General features: G+C 47.5%; 1 protein-coding gene across 3 annotated transcripts in view; it reads left to right on the plus strand.

The window, feature by feature from the left end:
- The window catches only part of ptpro (protein tyrosine phosphatase receptor type O), a 41,875-nt gene that overhangs the window by 26,082 nt on the left and 15,448 nt on the right, over window positions 1-345 (plus strand). The window lies entirely within an intron of this gene.

A 345-nucleotide genomic window follows, 5' to 3' on the forward strand; every position in this document is an offset into this window, starting at 1 on the left:
CCCCTGGAGGAGCTGGAGGAAGTGTCTGGAGAGAGGGAGGTCTGGGCATCTTTGCTTAGACTGCTGCCACCGCGACCTGGTTCCGGATAAGCGGAGGAAAATGGATGGATAGATGGCTTTTAATGTGAAATATATGCAGGAAGTGTTGAGTTTTACTGAAGGTAGCTTAACAACATCCAAAGAATGAATTGCTGAATGTTGTTGTTTGGAAATGAACGTTACACCGAACAGGTTGTGCCAGCAGCTGGTGATACGATGTGAACTGAAGCTGTGTGTGTGTGTGTGTGTGTGTGTGTGTGTGTGTGTGTGTGTGTGTGTGTGTGTGTGTGTGGAGCTAAAGAGATG

Source organism: Monopterus albus, unplaced genomic scaffold (assembly GCF_001952655.1).
Source record: "Monopterus albus unplaced genomic scaffold, M_albus_1.0 scaffold134.1, whole genome shotgun sequence".
NCBI lineage: Eukaryota > Metazoa > Chordata > Actinopteri > Synbranchiformes > Synbranchidae > Monopterus > Monopterus albus.